The sequence below is a fragment of the Thermobia domestica genome, chromosome 10 (assembly GCF_964235325.1).
Source record: "Thermobia domestica chromosome 10, izTheDome1.hap1.1, whole genome shotgun sequence".
Taxonomy (NCBI): Eukaryota; Metazoa; Arthropoda; class Insecta; order Zygentoma; family Lepismatidae; genus Thermobia; species Thermobia domestica.
In genome coordinates this window covers 215244543-215269298 of record NC_137463.1, presented here as the reverse complement: position 1 = coordinate 215269298, position 24756 = coordinate 215244543, and the positions used below count along the sequence as shown (strand labels likewise).

The window sequence follows — 24756 nt, the reverse complement described above, 5'->3', positions numbered from 1 at the left end:
AACGATTATATCCTTCCGCTTATGTGACCTACATTTACACTGTTGTTATGTGGGTTGCATGGCACTCCGGCGTCTTGGAAACTATTTATTTTTTCCACACATATTACAGACACAAGAAACGATTTAGAAAACATTAATGAAATAGCCAACCTTATTCATGGCTAATGAGTAATACACTAAAACGTGCACATAATAGATACATAATCAACTCAACAACCTCAAGGCCGACGAGTGCTTTAACACATCACTATGTAAGAACAGGAAAGTAATTCAAAATGGCGTCCACGGAATCCATCACTTCCCCAATTTCACACTGAAAATTGTTATGCGAGTGTACATACATGTTATATGATTCATTCATCTTACCTACAATCCGAAAGATGAGAAAACTCTCCCTCGGAGCTTTCCCTGCTATCCTTACACTTCCGTGACTGCTGCGACACCTCGTGACTTACTTACGAACTAGGTCGCAGACCCGACATCGAGACAAACCGACGCCAGATTATTCGCTATGATCAAACCTTAGTTCATTTGGCTCGGCTCGACACGTCGTGGTTCGGATCGTCCGTACACTTTCTCTCCAAACCAAGCAGTCATCGATCTCCTCTTCTCGTTCTAGAGGTCGAATCGTATCGCGTGTTGTCGCTAGTCCCATTGAGAAACGTAACTCCACCGCTTTCCGTGATTCAAGCTTTGATCTGCTCGCTCTCTCAAATTCTAATCACAGTAGCCGTCCACTTCCGCCTTCATGACACTACCCACTCAGAATAAAGACAGAAGAAAACTCAATATCTGTGTAACAATCACGCGCATGTTCATGAGCATCTTTATAATGGCCTAACTATGTGTTTATATGCTATTAAAACTGAACAATTCAAACTCAAAAACTATAACCAACTTATACGTAAAAGAATCAATGTATCAGCTAAAAGAACAAATGTTGAAATTGTGTTGCCTAAAAATAATTTCATGTACAAAAATAAGATTATGTTAATACTTTATTTAATATACTAACAAATATTGCCTGTAAGGCCAATTTACATTGGAATAAAATCAACATTCACAATAACAATGGGAAATGATATGGCCAGGGTCGGATCTAGAATTTTCTGACGGAGGTGCACCAATAATTACTAGTAAAATTTAATTAAATTTGAATTTTTAAAAACACCTTTCATCTGTGGTGTGAATGAGGAATTGCCCTGGGAATGCTCAGTGTCTTGTCTCGGGAATCGAACCCAAGACTTTCCGAATGCAAAGCCAACGCTTTACCAACTAAGTCACGGTCTCTACATCGGTATAATTTTCAGTATATATGTAATTAGCTTGCTGCCTTAGATGAAAAATTTCTTTAATCATAAACACTTGGAATATGATGGATACTTGTATCGTACAGTATCCTTATGAAAGTGTTTCTATTTTCACTGCTAGCTTCTTATTTTAGATAGTATAGGCCCATATTTACAACGAAGGGGGTGCACCACATGCATCCCTCCTAAATTCGGCTTTAGATGTGGCTTATATTTAAAGGTAAACCCCGACATTCCCACGGTACTTGAGTCAGGATGGGAGCACGATGGCTTAGTAGTACAGAGCTCACGTCTGGTACGAGGGATCTCTGGTTCGATGCCGAATCACGAGTTTGTGATGGACAACACTATGTCCGTGGGGTTTTTCAGAGTTCTCCCGTTTCCTTCAACATTTTTATTTCAATAATTATTTCATAATTATTCATTAATTATCCATCACCTGTTGCTTGAAAGGCCTAAGAGTGGGGTGTAAAATAATGTGAAGTCAATGATCGGACATCGAATTCAACTCCGAGATATCCCGTACTTCAAGTTTCCTTATGGTCAAGTGGTCAACTCTCTCATGTTCGGTGCGAGTGACTTTCATTTGATTTCCGGTAGAAGTATATTACATTTGGAATTAACGTTACTGTAAGTCAACATCTTATGGAATCCGGTTACAGTTGTTTAAGAAACCATACCAACAATAATTAGAAGAAACAAAGAACCGATATGGTGCAATGCTCACATCTAATTTACGCATTTATTCTATATCCTACAAAGCGAGTAGAGATGAACCAGTCCCACGTATGTAGGGTTTCTTGGGTTGCCGTTTCAATCTATCATTACGACTGTCCTAGTCTATTAACGAGTTTTAGGAACTTACTTTTGTATCTGACTGTGCCAAAGAAAATACACAAATGATTATAATATTATTACAGTGTTATGTTGATCATGATTATGTTGCATAGGTTAAAACAGTTGGCGAAGTGTGCAAGAGACGTATGCTGGAAAAATCAATAGAAAAACGACATGAATATTTGTCAACACAATGTTGCTCACCATACTTTCATGGAATAACACTGAACTGAAGACACTTCGCACCAGACATGAATACACTACCACTAAGCTATTGTGCTCCAACCAGTATAATGATTGTACTAGATATATGTGGGATGTTTTTCAATAACAATCCATGTTGAAGTTGATTGATTTTACGTGAATGTAATGATCCTGAAGATACAGCTCATGAAGCCAGTTACCGGAATAATCAATATCAACACAGTGCGCAGGAATTGGAACTGAGGAAAAACCTCATTTAAGACAACTATTACCAGATTCTAACCATCACTTAATACAAATATTGAGATTAAATTACTCCTAGAGATGTTTGGAATCATGGCAAGAACGATTTGAACAAATATTTTAGTAATAAGCAAGTTTAGTTTTGAATCGAACACAGACAAAATTAAGTGAAGTGAAATCGTTTAGTTCAACACGTACTGACTTCTAGTTTTTGAGTTTCATGATCCATTTTGATACCTAAGTTATATGAGGATAGATTTACAGCTTAATGTGGGTCCCGGACCACAAGTTTTGAGTTCTCCCATGGGTATATGGTCTGCAAACACGCCTTCGGTACGGAATCGTCTGGGTTCGATTCTGGTGGGGAGCTCATGAAATTAGGATCCTATATAAAACTGCACGGACAAGTTTGAAACAGCCTCGGTGGTAACAAAGGAGTTTAATTCAACAAATTAATTAACTAACTAACTCTATGGCCTATGGAACCCGGAGGTTTAACGTCGCGTTCACAAAAGCTCTCCACTGACTTCTATCCGCTTAGCTAACTGCATCCAGTTTCTACTTTGTATTCCAAACTCTGCAAGATCCATCTTAATATTTTCCTCCCATCTGCGCCTAGGTCTTCCTAATGGTCGTTTTCCGATTGGTCTTCTAGTTAAGACTTTGAAAGCGTTTCTACTTTCTTCCATTCTAGCTACATGACCTGCCCACCTAAGCCTCCTAGACTAATGTTGGGTAAACCGTATAAATTATGTAGTTCCTCGTTATGAAGTTTCCGCCATTCCCCATTCCCGTTCCTCTTGGATCCGAATATTCGTCTCAGGATTTTGTTCTCAAATACTTTCAGTTTATGTTCTTCCCTCAGTGTAAGCGACCATGTTCCGCATCCATATAGAACAACAGGCATGATTATCGATTTATATATTTTAAGCTGCAAATTCCTCGACAGAATTCGCGACGACAAGAGATTTTGAACCGAATAGTAACACGAATTCCCTACTTTTAGTTGACATTTAATTTCTTCGTGGATATGATTTTCCTCTGTTAATATTGATCCTAGATATTTGAAACTATCAAAAGTATTTAATATTTTAACGCATCCATAATTTGCTGTATTACGGTCCCGACGCACTTCCATGTATTTAGTTTTCTCTGCATTTACTTCTAAACCCATGTCCCTGCAAGCGTTTAATAAGATCTCTGCATTTCTTTCTATTGTTCTCCTATCATCCCCTATTAAATTTACATCATTAGCATATGCCATAACCTGGTGAATACCGTTCAACTCTAGGCCCTGGTTGCTATCTTTGATTTTCCTTATAGCGTATTCCAGAACAAAGTTAAATAATAATGGCGACAACGCATCTTGTTTCAGGCTCGTGGACAAAAAATTTCCTACCCGGACTTTACTTTGGGATTCATTTAAACATATTTGAATTAATCTAATTAGCTTTCTCGGTATTCCAAGTTCTGTAAGAACGTTGTATAATGTTTCTCTCCTAACCGAGTCGTACGCCTTTTCAAAATCAATAAATAGTTGATGTACCGGGGTACTGTATTCCCACTTTTTTCGAGTATTTGGCGAATGGTAAATATTTGGTCGATAGTTGATCGATTTCGTTTTAATCCGCACTGATAATATCCAATAATTTCATCTGCGTATGGGGTCAATCTTGCTAATAGAATATTTGAAAGGATTTTATAGGATATTGACAAAAGAGAAATGCCTCGATAATTATTACAGTCAGTTTTGTCGCCTTTCTTGTAAATTGGAACAATTCAACAAATTAACAAACCAACTAATTGAACTTCGTATGTTTTGACCCGTCAAAGGTGGCGCTAACTACTTAGCCACGAAACTGGGACTGGTAGCATGGACCTGTAATCCAGTTATCTTAGAGGCGAGTTTGTTTGTTTGTTTGTTAAAGTTTAGCGTTCCGTTTTAGCATCGAGGTTATGTGAAATGTAGACCTACAGTTTAAGGTGGAATTCCAACCACCCTAATGCGTTTACATTTTAGTACCAATCTCCAACCAGGAATTGAATCCCGGGACCATGTGCTTCAAACAGACACGCGCTAGACCTACTAGACCAGCGGAGACAGCAGGTGGCAAGCTAGTGTGTGGAAAATGGCCTATCGTGCATGTTAGTCTGTTTAATCGCCAACTGCACGAATCCATGCCCCGGGTCGTGGATCGAAGCCCACGTTAATAGTGGGTTCTGTCCTTCATAAATTAGGTGTTGCATAAAAACACAATACAAGTAAATTCAAACGAAAGAGCTTTATGAATGTCCTAGCCTCATGGGCTCATACCACCACGAGCCTATTTCTCAAAGCCACAAGTCTTATGTTTTTTTTTATTATTTTTTTTTTTTTTTTTACAAATCTTAAAATATCACGTAGTAGAAACATTACAAAAATAGTAAAATTCAATTCTAAATATTAATGCTGATACCTCTAATTTGTCATGATTTTATAGTACATATATAACTGTGTAATATTTGGTTTTGATAATTATACTAGTATTGCAAGACTAGTAGTTTTGGGGAATAGACCCCAGCAATTTTATTTTCATTTAGTTTAACAAATACAATACAATGTCCAAAACTAAACGTAAAAGAGTTCTCAAAATATGAGATTTTTGAAATCCTAACTTCCCAATACTATGAGAAATGTGCTGCCACATAAGTACAAAAGCTAAAGTAGGCGCCATGCCATTCAGTTATAGACCGGTGAAGGAGTGGTATGCAGCATATATACGCCATGTAAATGTATTACAATGCTTTGTCAATAAGCAAAATTTCCAATACTAGGCCCTTGAAAACCCACGTATTCTGCAAGAGGTGTCATTATACAGCAATGAAATGACTATATGGTATGCAGTATCATAATCTGATATCATGAGTCCTTATTCTTTTTGAATACAGTGATGGTAATCCAGTGAGTCAATTCCCATGTTAAGTTCATATGATGAATAATTTTGTTGCTTACGCACTAAATCAATTTCCAGAGATTCGTGATAATGTATATTTTCAGCAAGATGGGACATCACACAACTCGCCAATCAATTACAACATTAAGATAGTTGTTTGACAATCGAGTAACTTCGCAATTTGGTGACATCCCATGGCCTCCGAAATATTCTGATCTGATTTTTTTTAACAGGCTACTGGAATACAAATATGTATGAACATTTACCGGCGACAATTCAAAAACTAAAGCCATGAATCCGTGCGCAAATCAACCGGATTCCTGAGAACATGTTGCATCGTTGCATCGAGAAATTCACGATGTATGACTCCGGCATGTGTAAGAACAAACGGTAGCCACCTTCCTTACGTTATCTTCAAAGCATGAAGTCCAACTTTGTGAGTCATTAACATGTTTACAATTAATTGCATACTATATACTATTTATCTCCACGAATATACTTGCTTCGTAGTTCATAATCTTTTATTTTCAATTTTAAAATGTTCCACATTTCTGGGGCTTTTTAAAATAACAAGGGAATATGAATATCTAAAGGGGAGGATAGGAGTATTTTGAATCATCACTGAACTCAATTACCTCCATTTCTTTTAGCCTACAGTCTCTAATTGTGGAACTTCAAGATTTAATTTGTTAACTGTCTAAAAACTACCTAGGTACATTTGATAAGTTATTGGGGCAAGTAAGCACTAGTACAGGCTTGGTTTGAAGCTTCGATATCTAATCATATGAAAACATAATATTTTTGAATTTGAAGTATGCATTAAGTTGGAAGATATTTTGCGAAATCTTAATATCAACCCACCCACAGCTTCTCAACACAGTACAAACTACCCCATGCTTTAATACGGTGACTACGCGTCTCTTAGCAAAAGTTATACGAGAAGAAAATTAATAAACGTAATATATACCATTATTTAGAGAGTAATAAATTTACAGTAAGTTGCTTGGCAATGTTTTATACTCGCTAAACCAAACACATGTTTTCGTAAGTTTGTTGTTCTTCAGATATATTCTATGACCATATAAACATTGATTCTTTGTAAAAGTGGTAACAGATAGGCTGGTCACAGGTTTAGTTTCCGATAGCTACCTGTCTATCACGGGACGTATGATTAAAATACGTGTGGGTAGGTGAATAGTAAACGTTCTCTCTTAGTAATTGGAGATTCAGTATTCGAATACCAAGGCAAGTTCATCCTGATTCGAGTCGCATTAGTGCAGCGATTCCCAACCATATTTATTGGTGCCCTATAAACCTTGCAGACTTAATATTCCTCTCCACTCGTGACAAAGACAATATGTCATATATGTAGCGTGTATGAAGTTTGCTAAAGCTAAATCGTATATGGTCATTACAAGTTGTGATTTATATTTTCACACTAGCTACACTCTCTACACAGCGCATCATTCACATATGAGCATGTATCTCCTTGTCATTCCTCACAACATCTGTACATGACCCTTTACAGACACAAGAGAAAGACGTCTTGATAAAAATTGGAAAGGAGTACCATAAAGGGGAGATTTTTCTCAATTATTTTTTTCAATATTTCGCACTGTTTGTAAATATTTGAGCCTACTTCCGGTTGGAGTTTCTAATTCATGTATGATCATTGTTTTCTTTCTTCTTGCATGCAGTATGTAATAAGCAAATACATTATACACACAATTAATTATAATGTCAGTGATATATGGTGTTTATTGGGCAACACTCTTCAAACAATAAAGATTCATCTTATACTGAAAAATAGTTATCCCTAGTTTTTATCATCATTTGGCCATGAAATAAACGCCTGCGAGAGATACAACCCCTGCATACAAATATGTGGTGTTGGAATGTATAACTCGCAGGATATGATGCTATACTTTTTAAAAATGTTAATACTTCCAGTGTACCCATAAAAATGTAATAAAGAAATAACGGCCATCTTTTTTTTTTTTTTAAAAAAATATTCAATTAGAATTGAACAATCTACACACAATTTACAATCGATCAATGAAAACGGCATCTTTCTAGAGGCTATGCTTCCCGAGAACTCTCTGTCGAAAAGATTCACCACAAACATATAAACCTTTCTAGCATTTTAATATAAATATTCTGTTAGCTTCCCCCCCCCCCCGTGATTACTCTTCATGCTCAACAGGTTGGGAACCAGTACTCTAATGTCTCACCTTACTAACGTCGGGACATTACGTATATATATAAGGTGTCCATAAAGTCCATTGCCACCCCGTGTATCGTCGAAACGACTGCGAATATGAGAAAACGCAAAAACACGCCCATCATTATTTTAAGGGGCGTGAGTTTTGAGCTATAAAAGGTCCTCCCCAGACACCCCTATATAGAAGTACGCAGGCTCAACTTGAAAATTTTAAATGGCAAAGGGGGTCGAGTAATATATCGTTGGAAAGGTCTCGACAAGATAAATATTTTCCTGATAGTTTCAAGTCCCTATGTTGATCCCATTCAAAATGGTGGGGGTTCCCATTTTGTGTCCATAAAGACTGCTGCCACCCCGTGTATCTTCGAAACGACTGAGAATGTAATAAAATGCAAAAACTCGCCCATCATTATTTTCAGGTGCTTGAATTTTGAGTTATAAAGGGTCCACCGAAGTTATAAAAGCTTTTTACATTTTGTCTTAGCGCTAGCGATAAACAACCAATAGGGTTGTCCGTAGGCGTTGTGTGAAGTCAGTGTTTTTACAGAAGCCCATTCATATGTAGTTCTTTGTCATACATACTTTTATTTTCCCTTAGGCTTATACAAGTTAAGTTTTAAGTGTGAGTTACAAGAACAGTGTAATTTGGTGTGCGAGCAGGTTCTTCAGAAACATTAAATGTAAGTAGCCTTACGTACGATATTTTAATTATTGTATGTACTGTATAACCACTGTATCGATAAAAGAGCATAACGTACAGTATATTTAAGTCTAAATAGTATTTCCTTGGTCATTTTCGAAAATCCGAATTACCTATGGTCCCAATTAGTTCGAATTTTCGACTTCCTACTGTATATATATGTAACTATTGTGCGATTTCTTTTGCAAACTTCCCTTACACCACTGTTAATGTTAGTGTAATATGGCCTTCCACTTACAGTTGAATGACTGCGAATAAATATATAAATGACTTTCTCTGTAACCCAAACACAATTCAGGGACCGCGATGGCTCAGTGGTAAAGCGTTCAGCTCTGGTCCGTGGGGTTCCTAGTCCGATCCCAGCTGGGCTTTTCGGTGGACAAACATCGTGTGCATGGGTTTTCTCGGGGTTCTTCCGTTTCCTCCCACTATTCAATCCACCATTTCGTTCATTTCTCACCATTACCGTCTCCTTCAGTTCACACAGCATAACTATAGGAGGTAAAACACAAAGATTTCATTTCATTTTCAAACACAATTCATGCCAATGGAATTTACTGGTTGTTGGACTATTGTTCTTGTACTTTATATTTGCTTACAAAGAAATTTATATTGGTTTACAGTAAGACGTAAACAATAATAATAATAAACTGTGCCTATGCAGGTAAATAACTTACATAACATACTAGAACAGGAAGAGAGAAATAATTACATGATTCATTTGTTGGAACTTGAGTCCATACACTTCACGTGCGATTGAAGAAAAAAAAAAATACACTAATAAAACATTTACTTTTCACAAATGCAGCACGAATTACGACAAATACACGAACTAGCACGCTATACTAGTGCCACTTTATTCATTCAATTCCATAAGAATAAACACGATGCAGGTAGGAATAACCGCTACTAGGAACTAATAATCACGCGATCAATTCAGGAAGTTTCCGTTATTTTCTATTGTACGGATCAATTCGGACATTACCACCACGAGCTACACGTGTTTTCTTCATATGATTTACACTACAAAGCGGCAAATAGAAAAAAAAAATAATAAAACAGCTTACAGGATTGGCTACAACAAATCAATGTAGTGAATCAAAAATACAGTACAAGGAATAGGTTTCTACTAACGGAAGTTACTTACAGAATTAAAGTACGGCCATTGAGTAACGCATCAATTGGAGGATAAAAGATCTTTTACTTTCCTCAGTGCAAGATCCTTATTTAGATTTATCTATTTCTATGTCAGAAATTCGCTTTATTTTAAAAGGAAACAAACGTCGCTTATTTACTATTAAGAACATTTCAATGAGAACAATAAAGATAACCAATATAGTTCTGTCGCTTTTTCACCCACCACCTTCCAACATCAATATATCACCTAAGACGTACCTGGAAGATTAAAAAAATAATCTCCATTAGCATCGACGACCTTCTGCCAACGTTCTGAAAGGCTATGGATTCCATCGCGGTAGAACGTGGTGGACTGTGAAGCGAAGAAGGTATCAAGTGCATTTTGCACCTCTACTAGGCATCTGAACTGGCGTTCTCTGAGGTGATTGTCCAATAAATGGAACAGGCGATAATCGGACGGTGTAATGTCCTGGGAGTATAGAGGATGCAATAATGCTTCCTATCCGAGGCACAGAATGGTGTTCCGGGTCAGCCTAGCTACGTGGGGCTTAGCGTTCTTCTGTTAGAAGAGGACCCCTTTTCGATTCAGAAGTGGTGGTTTGAGAGTTTTGAGCTTTTTCTTGAACACGGTTCAACTGCTTACAGTACATAGTTGCATTGATGCTCTGACTAGCTGGCAGTTGTTCCCGATGCATGATTCCGGGAGCAGTCCATCAAATACACAACAGGACCTTCTTCTGGTGCAATGCTGGTTTCAGCTGTTTCTGAACCGGTTCATGGGATGTTAACCAATGATGACAACGCATGGAGTTTCGTACAGAACCCACTTCTCATCACATGTCAACATCCTGTCCAGAAATGGCTCCTTCCTGAGACGAGTCAGCAAAGAAAAACAGCTCGTGTTCTGGCCCGGAGTCAAATCATGTGGAGCTCATCGACCCAAGTTGATGGAGGTGCTGCCGAATGATTTCTCCACTCACACTGAATTATAGTTCTAGTTCATCACATGTCTGGCCACTGTTCACCTTAATTACTACCTGAAGATCTTTATTTTTGTACATGTGTTGGTCTTTCAGCACGTACTGCATCTTCGAGAAAATCGAAGCTGGGTCTTCTATGCCAAAGGCGCATACACTAACCGCTTAGCCACGAAGGAGCCCGTCACTAGATTTAAGTACAACTGAAAATTTGTGAGGCTACTTGGAGCAATAAGTGAAATGAAAAAAAAAAATGGCATCCTCGTACTTTGTTGTAACTACTACCTATTGATAAGAGAGTGTTTTTACCAATGTGGCATACATGCGACCAGTGGTGGATGCAGAATCTTGTCAAGGAATTGGGGCTTCAAGCTTATGTATAGAACCCGGATTTGTAAGCGCAAACAAACAATATAATAAGCACGTAAATATGCACTATAATATTAAAAAATAATATCCAAATAAGCAAACCAAATACACGAAAATCACACAAAATACGTATTTGTTTTGATGAAATTCTACTTTACTCGAGGGTATTACAGTACATAAGGCTTATCTTGAGATTTTCCTGTGTGAAGCTCCTGTGTCTGCTACTGAAAAATGATTTGTACACTGAAATATGTCTCACGTCGCATGACGTTACAGGGACATGTGAAAAGAAAGCAGTTCTTCTTTTGCTGAATCCTTCTTTAATATCTCTTTCTTGACCGGAAAGCTTTCTAGAAAATTTACAAAGCGTTTTCTAACTAGGATTTTTTTTTGTAATACCTAAGTAGCCTATATCAAACGTGATTTTAAAACAGTATGAATCTATGAAGATAATGACAGTGAAATTTCTTCTATCACAAAGAGCTCCTCCGTGGCTAAGCGGTTAGCGTACGCGTCTTTGGCGCGGGAGACCCGGGTTCGATTCCCGGCGGGAGCTCATGTGGTTCGGATTCCACGTTAATCAGTAAGTCCAGGTCTCATATAGCCTCGCTGCTGAACGGGACGATAAACTCAAAATCAACTCAACTCAACTCTTCTATCACAAAAAGTAAATGATCTAAGGAATCATTTCGACCTTCTAAGTGTTTTATAAAATCGGGTAGTTTGGAGAACTGGTTATGGTTGTATTACGGAAAATATTGTATTAGTGATAAGAACAGTGCATGGAAGTGCAACATGCACTTTTAATGTGATATATTTTACTTTGATTTGACTTGATTTTGAGTTAAGCACCCTTTTCAGCAGCGAGGTTATGTGAGACATGGACCTCCAACTTAACGTTGGATCCCACCGAGCTTCCACCGAGAATCGAACCCGGGTCTGCTACGCCGTGTTATTTTTGAGAAAAATATGCCATTTTAATTGAAAATCGAAAAATAAGCAAGCAAAAATATTTTTATGCCAAAATAAGCATTTTAAGCACTATCAACCATGGGTAAAATTATTCCCAAGATGTGTAGTACCAAATTTATTTATACCTACCTTTAGAAGAAATAAGCATTTTGCTTAGAAATCCGGGCACTACTCATACATTCAGGTATTTGTATACGCAACCTATTAGGGGTATATAGTAGTAAATATTTATTTTTGCTTAATTTCTTGCTCGAAGGGGCCTAAAACCCGGAACCTCCCCTTGTGTACACTTCTATGCAACAGCTAGTAGTCAGTATTAGACCAGATGCAGTGTCACCTGGTATTAGGGGATAGGTGCTGATTGCCACGGGTGCTGACTGCCACAGCCAATTATTGGTGCTAACTGCCACGACTGTCGCTGATTGCAAATATGAAGGTGCTGACTGCCACGACGGCGTGCTGACTGCCATGAGCCTGGGAGAAACTGTATTTGGAAAGAGAGGAATTAATCCCTCATACTAAATTTATGGTTATTAATTAATTTAGTAGGGATTAATTTAGTAATCATCACAGCAAATCTATGTGGCATCCTATAAGTTACAAAGTTGCTCACTAAGTGGAACGACATACACTTGGATGTTTATAAAGGGATTGTCTTTTCTGTTATATGAACAATTTGCACATTTCATTGTTTATATTAATTGTTTTATTGTATTATTTAATGGATATGATGGTCTGAAGCCAGCTGACAAGAGAAGTTTGGGAGAAGCATTCGCCTGCAGAGAAATAGGCATGTCATTTGAAGGACCAATTCATGCTGATTACAACAGGTAATAAAACCCTGTACGTTGAGAACTGATCGAGATATTCAGCTTGGAAATTTATGAGAAAATGAGTGGATGCACGTTTCAATGCGTTAAGTATTCTCACCCATGGCGAAGCCTGATGGTTTGAAATTGCTATTGCTTGATCACTGGGGTCCATTCACAGACAAATTGTCCATTACAGGTTGCATGACGGATGGCAAAGACCTAATGGTTGAGAAGATACCAAAGAATTGCACATAATTTGTGCAACCATTTGATGTGTTTTGATTCCGATCAATCAAAGATTATAGCAGGAGATTTGTATATAGTATGAATCTTCTTCATCTGGACGTTATAATGTACCAACGAAACAATCAAATAAAGTTCGTGTCCATACGAATCACTTCCGATCACCGCGATACATAGGATTGTTTCGGTTTGCGTTCTGCAAGGCAAGTTACGAACAAATTATAGGCCTATAACTTTTGAATCACTTGTCGAATATGCTTTTTGCTTTAGTTCTGCGCACTGTTCTCTTGACGGATGCAACACAATTGCACATAAAAAATGTTCATGGTGCAAGGGAGTATTTTGCCAGCGTCATTTATTCATAAAACAGAAGAACAACAGAGATCAATTTTCATCTCTAACCTATGATTATTGTGAACAATGTAATGACTAATTGTATCTAACAAACCCGTTAGTTATTGCGAAACACTTTTTTTTTCTGTTACTTCCGATAGCTTTCAATTCGTATGTCAATATTCGTTACTAATTATGTTGTACTTAACGCGTATATATGCGATATCCTCATTTTCTCATATAAACTTCCAAGTTGAATTTCTCGAACCGTTCTCAACCGTACAATAATTTTATTAGCTTGTTATAATCAGCATAAATTGGGACTTCAAATGGCATGCTTAGTTTCTCTGCAGGCGAGTGCTTTCTCCTAAACTTTCCTTGTGAGGTATAGCCAGCAGTGCTTTTTTGATGGAACTTTCAAGAGCTGCTCGAAACAATTTGCGCAGCTGTACACAGTTCATGCTGACATAGGGAGTTCAAGTGAAAATACATAAATCGTACCAATTTTGTACGCACCGCTCCCTGACAAAACTGAAAGTACACTCATGTCCAAAATTATTGTCGCATATCATCTATAACTATCTTCTTGTAAGAATATAATTTGATAATTTTGCAAAGTACTTTTAATACTTATATTATGTGTATAATCAGGAAATTTATATTTGTGATAAATTTCATAGGAAAAGAATTATAAATACGAAAATCATAATGAGTAAAATAAAATGTAACTAAATGGACAAGAAAATTTTATTTTCGTTTTATTGTTCTTATTTACTGCTCTTTTGACATGAAATTTACCACATACTTGTCTTTGCCGATTATACACATACTAACATTATAAGAAATACCGAACGAATTCGTTATCAAATTATATTACTAGAACAACTTATTTATAATCATGTGACAATAATTTTGGACATGAGTGTACATACAGAGACCTGTTTACCTTTGTTAGGTGTTGGTCTGAACAACCCGATCCTAAGGATCATCTGGTTTCTTTCATGCTTCTTGGCGTCCGGTAATGTTACGTCTAGCAACTTTCTCTCAGGCTCGTGGCAGTCAGCACCAATAATTGGCTGTGGCAGTCAGCACCCCACCGTATTAGGTAAGTTTTACGGGTGGGGGAGGTGATCTCTCTATGTCTGCAGTGCTTATATATAAGGTCTAAAGCAAGTTTGCATACAAGACGCATTAATTAAAAATCATTTTATATACGATACTTTTAAATAATAAAAGAGGGTTGGTAATACCGAAACATAATGCGTAAGTATTCTTACCCGAACTTCCAATTTTCTAGCGAATATTGCAACTGAACACTAATTTTAGGTCTAAGTTCAATATAAATATTTATAAAATGTTTAATAGAAAACTTTTTCTGTCTAAAATATTTTTAAAACGGTAGAAAGAATGTTTTTATCATGATGGATATATTTATCTTTCACAAAAGTATATTGCACAAGACCTAAGCTTAATAGAGTTCAATAAACTTCACTGAACTTAAGTGCTCTTCAGCTCTTAGGCAAGAACTACAGCGGAAACATTAGCGTGCACGAAATGCTGTTCAGTTTTTCCTCTCTTTCTCCGTAATTTCAAATTAAAAAAAATCGTCTCCTACAGACACATATCGAATGAACTTATTGATTTTTATCCATTAATAACTTGTTTTTTCTTCATTTTTGCCCATATTAAAGTATAAATATGGTGTGAATATGTTTGAGGAGAGATTTTATATGCTGTACATAATTAATTCTTTTAGTAGTAGTCAGTTAATGTAAGTTGAACTTTGTGTTCTTAGAGACTAATATAATCTATAAGCTATTAGCAAAAATTATGAGTATTTCTAACCATGAAAAATATGTTACTATTTTCCTAATATTTTTGTCACACACACAAACTTCTATGAATATATGAGAGTATATATATATATATATATATATATATATATATATATATATATATATATATATATATATATCTTTGGTGACCAAGAAAGGTTTGTCGCTTTTTCACCCACCAGCTTCGAAAATCGATATCATCTAAGACATAATAAAATATATTCCCATCAGCACTGACGACCTTCTGCCAACCAACTGGAAGGCCATGGACTCCGTTGCGGTAGAACTTGGTGGGCTGTGAAGCCAAGAAGTATCAAGTGCAATTTGCACCTCTACTAAGGATTTAAACTGACGTCCTCTAAGGTGATTGTCCAAGGAATGGAACAGGTGATAATCGGACTGTGCAATGTCCGGGGAGTATGGTGGATACAATAGCGTTTCCCATCCAAGGCATTCAATTGTTCAAAATTTAGTGGCAGTGGCTTCAAATGTGACTAGGTTTTCGTATCTACCAATTTTGGTTTCTTGACTCACTATAAAGAAACTAGAAACTACGGGAGAATTACTATTTCGGTTAAAGAACTACAGTATGTTGAAAGAAAACTGAATGTTCTTTCTGCTTCGAAAGCTGAAGTTTAAGAATAAAATTTAAAGATTTGTTTGAGGAAAACATTGGCTATAAAACGCTATGTAAAATATCTGAAGGCTTGGCTTTACGATGGACAATTTGAAATAGACGTTAGTTATTCACTGTAATGCCCATGGAATTTCGACATCTGATGAATAGGAGCTATTGGTGAGTACCAGTGTTTATTTTTCTTATGCTGGGCGTTTTTCCATACTTTTCCTTGTTATTTTTTGTTAAATATTTTTTTAATTTTTAGCAATATCTTTATTTTTTAGCACATAAATATTTTACAATTTTCAGCACATAAAAATTCGGGCTCTAATTTTAATGTATTTCGGATCAGTACGTTTAATGAACACTACCGAATTTGTAACCGAACCATGCAGAAGGAAAGCATGTGTTGAACTTTTGGCATGATCCTAGATGTGTCTCGGAACTACAGTTTCAACGGAAATTGAATACTTAATTTAACCACCAAGTTTGGTATTCATTTTGAAAGTGACAAATTTTCTAGCATCCCCTATATATTCGAATAGTTCTGAAAAATATTAAAAATCAAACATTATTTCTATATTACTGTTGGATTTCTAGAAACGAAACTTTATAATGTTAGGTTCTTTTCTTACTACGTTTAAATTCAATATTTTTATCTGTGCTCCCTTTTTCTTCTTCTATCCCCCTTTTTTCTCTGTCTCACTTCTGTACATCTAACAGATATCTATTGGTTTCATGTTTTCATTGAGATGTGTTTAAGTTTCTCCCTGTATCAACTTATGAATCTTGTTTCGTCTTATTTTTCTTTCGCTTTATTGATACTAATACATGTATATTTTGAAATTAGAATTGTGCTCATGTTGTTGCTCATTTTAGTATGGAAGAGGGGAAAGGAGGAGAGAGAGGAGGGTCTCTTTACCATACACGATTATGGTATAAGGTGTATATTGGGTCGCTTAGCTGTCGCATTTTTTTTGATGTGGAGTGTATAAGATCAATAATTCATCACGAATAGAGCCAACCAGAAGTGTTTTTGTAACGAAGAAATAACAACATAAAATGTTAAATCTCTGTTAATAAACTGTCGAGATTTGAGAGTCGACAAATTTACACTTTCAGCTACCGACTATCTCGAAACCCCGGTAGCCAGAATTAGCCCGGGATAGGGGACTTATGTTTAAAGAAAAGTGACAATCACAGCAAAATACAGAAGTCTTTTAGTCTGAGAGAAAAGGGAATGCAATCTCTCATTTCCAGTCCTATTAGTCTTGTAGCTCTCAGTCTATGGCAAAAATAGATATACTGGTAAAAATAAGGACAATGAATTATGATTTTGCAGATCATTTCACTTTAATATCACAGGAATTTAATCTTCCGATTTGCTTAGTTGTGAAAAATTAGAGTATACTGCTATACTATGTAAAGTGTGTGTACTATCGTTGATTTGTAATGACAATTCTAAACAGAAGTAAAAGATAAATTACAGTAATAGCTTTCTATTAAGGGAAAGTATAACTATTTTTATTTTAAGAATTTTTTTGGCTTAAAAGTTTTGTTCCAGTTCACTTCCTTACCCCTCAACCTTGGGTACAGAAATGGAAGAACATATTTAGATTTTGATTGTTGATTCCAGTATATTTCTAGTATTATTTCTCGAATCTAGACCTGTGCGATATGTCGATATCGACATATATCAACATTCGATATCGCAAATACATCGACATCGATATATCAACATCCTAAATTTTCGATATCGATATTCGGGAGAGGGACGACGTATAGGGGCCCCTAAGACTTGCAATGGATGAAGAAATAAAACTTAGTTTTTACAATAATGTCTTCTAATGACAATTTCTTTATTGCCAGAAATTGCAATGTAAATAAATCCACTTGCAAATTCGCAATATTATATACTGTAATTTCTTAAGCCGCGAAAACTCTTCTGTTTCCGAAAAAAGAAACAATAAAGCACTGTCAAAGCAATTGCTTCGAACTTTGACCTAGAATTTATCATAAGAAAGTCTTTCTGTTCCTCTCTCTCTCTCGGAGATATCCACCTCTTCTCACCTTTGGGACCGCTCATTGACAAAAAGTGCACACATGACTACTATATGCAGACATGGTCTTAGGTAGAGTAACAACAACAATAATAATTATTATTATTATAACAATTGGGTTTACAACTAGGGTCCCATCGCTTTACCTTGCACGGGAGGCCCGCAAGTCTGCTACGCCACTTGTGTCCGTTATTCTGTGTTTGTCTTTCTTTCCATTTCGTGTGGATGTTTGTTTTTGTACTGTTAGGCTTTTATATTAAACTTCTACATTAATAGTGGAGGCTTTTACCTTGTAAAACCTTTTTCTTTTTTAACGATTATTTTTGGAAAAAGAAAAGAAATTGTTTTCCTTTGATATCTATTTCTTTCCATTCATCTTGTTTGAATTGCTTAAATAAGATCATATTGTAAGTTTTTATGTCATACATTGCCTTCATGATGATAAAATCCTTTTTTAACATTTTGTTCTTTTCTTTGCAGTTTGCCACAGTGATATGTTTGTAAGAAACCTGAGGTTTGATCCAACGCCTTTCTAATTCTCAACGACTCTGTCTTTTGGGTTGCCTACTATTGCAGAAAAGGGAGAATTGCAGGTGGGAATGCACTTTTGAGGTCGTCCATATATACTGCATTTATTTAACATTTATCAGGATTTTTTGTTCTCCCTTATAAATATATATACACACACAGGGAGTTCCAGAGCGACCCAGACACTACCTTTCTTTTCTAGAACGGTACATGCTATCAACTTGAAATGAAAAAAAATGCATCACAAATGAGGGTCCAAACAATCCGTAGAAATTATTTACAAAATCCTGAAAGCCTCTTCGTGGTTTAATGAGGGGAACATGCCCCGTTCTTGCGATTTTCAAATGGGAACGATGTTTCGAATGCACATTCGAAAAGGTGTGGAAAAAATAAGATTGCCCTACGAAACATTTGTCCGTACTACCTACCGTTTTCCGTGTACTTTTTTTTTTTTTTTAATGAAGGTGCACGAAATAGGGTATGCGGAGTTTACTACTATTTAAGATAATGTAAGCATTGTCACAGTTTCGGGAAGTGCAAGACACATGCTTTCCAATGATATGCCACATAGTGACTCAGGGTCTAAAAAAAAAAAAAAAAAAAAAGAAAAAGAAATTGCGTAACCCAAAAAAGGGGGTCCAAAATAAGGTCAGAACTGGAAAATTTGAATAGAAAGAGGGGTCGAATAATACCTCGTTGCAAATGTCTCTGCAAATGTTAAAAGAACTCGAACTCGATTTTGGAATCCACTAACCACTATTAACATGGCGACCATAACAATATCGAAACCCTGAATTTCTGGTTCGTCATGAAGAAATAATGTAACTTGGACCGCCCTTCACACTTTTTCCAGACTTAGGACTGGCAACGATTTCCACTCACAATAAGGAGTTCGTTGGCATGTTTAACGACTGCTTCGCCAACTGAAAAGGTCCTTCATTGTACAAAAAATGATTGCCACAACGTTGCTTGGCAAAAGATAATAAATTGGTCTTAAGTGAAATAAAAAGAAAAACGAAACACAATGAGAAACGAATGATGAACGAAAACGAAAAGAATAGGTAAAGCACTGACTTCGAAGCACATTTACCAATTTACAGTAGATTTTCGAAATACCTGCCTCAATGCATTTCAGCACACGGTAACTGAAATGATTCCGTGAAGCAATAATTTCCTCCTCACTAATTTGTCTGCTTGCAGCAACTATGCACTCCATCATGTTGTCCTTTGTTGTGGGGCGATGTTGATAAACGATTTCTTAAAGTCGTCCCCATAGAGAATAATCCAAATATGTTAAGTCTGGTCACCTAGGTGGTCCACCCCTAACTACCCAGCGACCACGAAACATTGCATCCACCTGATTCCTAGCTGTCAGTTCAAAATGTGCTGGGCACCATATTGTTGTAGCCACATGTGTGTCCTGATGTGTAAGGGGACGTCTTTGAGAAGAATGGGCAATTGTTCTTGCAGAAATGTACGGTAAACAGCACCCGTAAGACTCGCTTCAAAAAAATGAGGTCCAATTATTCTTTCGCCAATGATACCACAGCGCACATTCACAGACCATCTACGTTGCTGATCAACCTCTTGTATCCATTGTGGGTTTACGGCGGCCCAATAATGCATGTTGTCACGATTTACCTGACCATCACTCTTAAATGTAGCTTCATCAGGCCAAAATACTATTTCGTCAAAGAATCGAGCATTTGCATGCACTTGAGCTTGAGACCACATGAAAAAGTAGAGCCTGCTTTGAAAATCAGTGCCATGTAGCTCTCGATGCAAGGACATATGGTATGGATGAAAATGTGTTAGCCTTCAAAATCTTTGACACCGTAGTTGCGCTGACACCAGAATCGTGAGCAACTTGCCTGATACTCGTGTGAGGATTAACATGGAAGGCTGCAAGTACATCAGCAGACGTATTATCTCGAACAGGTCGAGCTATGCGTTCATTCCTGTGACTGCAAGAAGACTGAACATTTCCATTTCTGCGTAGGCGTTCGGCAAGGTTGCGAAACATGTCGGGATACCTAGCAGCATGCACATGAGCAGCAGCGGAACTATTTCGTTGGCACTCACCCAACACCATGAGCATATCAAATACTTCTTCGTTTGTGAAAGGCATTTCATCTTACATGCCACGATTTGCCAATGCGAAATAATTGACAGAAATGCACAAGACCATGAGGAATGTACGTTAACAAATCCAGACTTTTCACACAATCCCTTCGACGACGCAACATTGCAACAGACAACGGTGAATTAGACCAAGATTGGAGTGGCGTATTCATATTATCAATGGAAGCACACTAGAACTGGCAGAGGAGCTAGGCACACCTCGATCTGTGCGACATAACTTGCGTTGAACCGGGCAGTGTGAAAAGCCTACGGGCAGGCAAATGGAACTTGCTTCTTTGTTGTACTATTACGTGCCCGCCCTTTTTTTGGACAAGTGGGTAACTTCACTAGTACGTTTTATTTAATGACGAACCAGAAATTCAGGGTTTTAAATTGTTATGGTCGCCATGTTGAAAGTGGTTAGTGGATTCCAAAATCGTGTTCGAATTCTTTTAACATTTGCAAGACCTTTGCAACGAGGTCCCCCCGACTCCCTTTCCATTTGAAATTTTCGAGTTCTGACCTTACTTTGGACACCTTTTTTGGGTCACGCAGTTTCTTCTTCTTTTAGACACTGAGTCACCATGTGGCATATCATTGGAAAGCGTGTGTTTTGCACTTCCCGAAACTGTGACGCTGCTTACATTATCTTAATTTGTAAACTCCGTATACTCTATTACGCACACCTTCATTTTTTAAAAAATTAAAAAAACAATTGTTCACGGAAAACGGTAGGTAGTACGGACAAATGTTTCGTAGGGCAATCTTATTCCCCCTCCCCACCTTTTTGAATGTGGATTCGAAACATATTGTTCCCATTTGAAAATCGCAAGAACGGGGCATGTGCCCCCCTCATTACACCACGAAGGGGGCTTTCAGGATTTTGTAAATGATTTCTACAGATTCTTTGGACCCACATTTGTGATGCAATTTTTTTATTTCAACTTGACAGCATGTACCGTTCTCGAGAAAAACATAGTGTCTGGATCGCTCCAGAACACACTGTATATATAATTCTCCATAGCAATTATATATTTTAAAGAGTTTTCTCTTTGTTGTAAATAGCAATTAGTAAATTGTTTGGGAATTAGGCATTTTCAGGAAATCTAAGTTTACAACTCCAAATGAAAGAACGCAGCTCATCTTAAAATACACGGGAATGATATAGAACGTAGAACCATGCAACACTTGTAGTTCTTCGAGCCGCCGCTAGTGTCTAATGTTTTCGACACTACAAATGGTGACGTTCACAGTGTGAAAGGAAAGCATGTTATATCTTTTTCCCTCTAAACTGTATGGCTTGGCACCTATCAATATTCACAGACAACTCAGAAAGACATTACAAAATATAGTATCTCCTACTAAATAACCGGGTAAGGCTAAAAGATAAAAGAGTTCTAAGTTGAAAACCCCGTATTTAAAATTCCCTTATGTTCAAGTTCTTTTTTCAGCTTGTCATGAAATTCCTTGACTTTCCCAGGACTTCTTACAAGTAAGTTAAATTTCCTGACTTTTTCAACTTCTCTAGGTTTTGCAAGTAAGTTGGAATCCTTACGGATGCGCACGAGTCGAGATTTAAACCTGTTTCGACTCGTCTCGAGAAAACGTTGTCTCGACTCGAATTCTCGACGAGACGTCTTGAAATTCGAGTCGAGACAAAATATACGAGCTCAAATATACGCACACATCAGCCAGAACATTATGACTACCTACGCAATTGTCAGTATGTCCACCTTTGGCACGGATAACAACGGCGACGCGTCTTGGCATGGGCGTAATGATTCTTGGTAGGTCGCTGGAGAGAGTTGGCACCACATATGCACACACAGCTCACCTAATTCTCGGTAGTGGGGTGATGCGTTCTGACGTCACGTTTAATCACATCCCAGATGTGTTCGATTGGGTTCAGATTCGGCGAGTTGGGGAGCCAGCACATAACTTGGAATTCGCCGCTGTGTTCCTCGAACCACTCCATCACACTGCTGGCGTTGTGACATGGTGCATTATCTTGTCGAAAAATGCCACTACCGTTGGGAAACATGGTCATGGGTGTACGTAATCTGCAAGCAGTGTGCGATACGCCTCGTCCGTCATGGTACCTTGCTCGAGCTCCACTAGGCGCATGGGTGCTCACGTGAATGTTCCCCAGAGCATTATTAAGCCGCCGCCAGCTTGTCTCCGTCCCGCAGTACAGATGTCAAGGAGTTGTTCCCTTGGAACATAACGGATTCGTACCCTCCCATCACGATGAAGAAGGTGCCGGGATTCATTAACTGAACTGACCAGAAAATGAAATCTTAATCTCGAAAGATTAACTATTAAGTTTATGCGTTTAGTACCTTTCTAAAGTAATAAATGGTTTCAAGGCTGTTCCTGAGTGAATATTTTCTTCAAAATAATATTAAAAATTATAGAAAGATTGTCGAGACATTCGAGTCGAGTCGAGATTTTTACAAGCAGTCTCGACTCGTCTCTAATTTTACAAGGCGTGTCTCGACTCGAATTCGAGAATCAAGACACTACTCGACTCGTGCGCATCCCTAGATATCCTGATATTCTTGTATAGGCATAAGTTTTTTTTTTTTTTTTTTGAAGATTACCTGAATACTTTTAGTTACAATAAGAATTTCCTTTCAATATGTACTATTATTCCCTTCTATCTTCTAAATTATTAATCCCACGAAAAAATGTATTCGACTATTTTCGTAGGAAATTCAATGTAGTTTAATTTTGTATTTGAAACATTTTCTTTTTGCTAAACCTCCTATTTTTTCTAGGTATTTAAGAAGAAACCGCCTTTAAACATTAAACCCTCCGGGACTTTTAGTATGTCATTTACGACACTGCACCTCTGACACAACAGTGCTAAATTTCAAAATACACTATTTGTTTTCTATTTTTTCATCCTTGACAGGACTAAATTATAAAGTAACCAAAACGTTCTGTCACTTTTTGTGGAGGTCTGAGTTCAATTGGCCCTCACACCATGATTTGAATCCGAAAAACCACAAATACCTACCTTATTGGGTCCTGGACGAATTTGAATTTTGAATATATCCTAAAACCCTCCGTTCTAATAAAGTTAAAAATACAACCCCAATTAAAACACAAATAATCAAAATCTGGAGAAAAGGCGAAGGTCAGTTGGTGTAGGTATATCCAACATACTACCTGGTTGTGACAGTTCACTTACACCGTGAACTTCTGTAAGGACAGAGTGAACATAGGACCTCCACAGAGTGTCATAAGGGCGTGTATGCCGTACGAGTTCAAACTGGAGTCAAACGACGCTACACGCGTGGCGAAAGATATGAAAGGCCTTTGGCGAGCGTGTCGTGACTATGCGGGCAGTGCAGCGGTGGTTTAACAAGTTTAAGGACGGTAACAAAACACTTGAAGACGCACCACGTGCCGGAAGACCAACACATGTACAAAATGAAGATATTCAGGCAGTAATTGAGGCGAACAGTGGCTAGATATGTCAAGAACTGGGACTACAATTCAGTGTGAGTAGAGAAACCATTCGGCAGCACCTCCAACAAATTGGGAAACACTACAATTTGGGTCGATAAGTCCCACATGATTTGAATTTGGGCCAAAAGGCAACGCGAGCAGACACCTGTGTTTCTTTGCTGTTTCGTCTGAGGAAGGGGCCATTTCTGGACAGGGTGCTAACATGTGATGAGAAGTGGGTCATGTATGAAGCTCCACACGCCATTAGTTAGAATCCCATGAACGGTTCCAAAAATGCCGAAACCAGCACTGCACTTGAAGGAGGTCCTCCTGTATGTTTGGTGGACTGGTCGCGGTACTTTGCATTTGAGGTCCGCACGGTTTGTGCCCAGCCCGACCCGGCCTGCGGGTCGCACTCGGGCCTACAAAACATATATCAGCCGTAAATTTTAAAATATACAACCATGTTTCTCAGGCCTAACCTTGTAAATGCTTATTGGATACAATACAACGGGTACAACGGGTACAACAAATGGTACAACGATATTTATTGGATGTTTTGACCGTTCTTTCTGGAGAACTCTTAAAGTACAACTGCAAAATTAAACTGTTAATAGTTGTAAATAAAACTACAATTTTGCCTAAATTATAAATTTCTGTAATTCGGGCTTATTTAGGGCTCATTTGTTTTTCACACGAGCTCGGGCCGGGCTTGGGCCTAAATGCTAAAACTCTGATCGGGCCTCATTATAAATTCACGGGACGGGCCGGGCAAGGGGTAAAAATTCCGGCCGCCCATGCAGACCTCTACTGTGCATCGGGAAATGCTACCAGCTGGTCGGAGCATCA

General features: G+C 37.7%; 1 protein-coding gene across 6 annotated transcripts in view; it reads right to left on the bottom strand.

The window, feature by feature from the left end:
• Window positions 1-24756, bottom strand: part of LOC145662985 (uncharacterized) — a 193133-nt gene that overhangs the window by 96141 nt on the left and 72236 nt on the right. The window contains exon 1 of one of the 6 annotated variants that reach the window (XM_081729085.1): window positions 367-385. The exons of the other annotated variants lie outside the window; for them this stretch is intronic. The gene's annotated coding sequence lies outside the window, so the exon portion shown is untranslated. Of the gene's footprint in view, window positions 1-366; window positions 386-24756 lie in introns of those variants that run through there. 6 annotated transcript variants of the gene reach the window in all.